Source organism: Brassica oleracea, chromosome C2 (assembly GCF_000695525.1).
Source record: "Brassica oleracea var. oleracea cultivar TO1000 chromosome C2, BOL, whole genome shotgun sequence".
NCBI lineage: Eukaryota > Viridiplantae > Streptophyta > Magnoliopsida > Brassicales > Brassicaceae > Brassica > Brassica oleracea.
In genome coordinates, this window is record NC_027749.1 from 35,838,304 (window position 1) to 35,838,700 (window position 397).

Genomic DNA, 397 nt, shown 5'->3' on the forward strand with positions numbered 1-397 from the left:
TCTCTTCAAGAAGCAAGGACTTGCTGGCGGCCTTGGACTCTCCTCTCATCATTTTGAGATGCATCTGATCCTGGTGTACCTCCTGGGGGGTCATTGGCGCCAGGGTAACTTTTTTCTCCTTATGGATAAAAGTGTATCTGTTGGTGAAGCCATCATGTACTGATCTCTTATCATACTGCCATGGACGACCAAGAAGGATGTGGCTAGCTTCAAGGGGTGCTACATCACAAGTGATCTCATCCTGGTACTTTCCCACTGATAGCAAGACCTTCACTTATTTTGTGATCTTTAATCCACCCTCATCATTGATCCATTGCAAGAGATATGGTTTAGGATGTTTAAACACTTGAAGACCCAACTTCTCCACCAACTCAGCACTTGCTACATTAGTACAGCT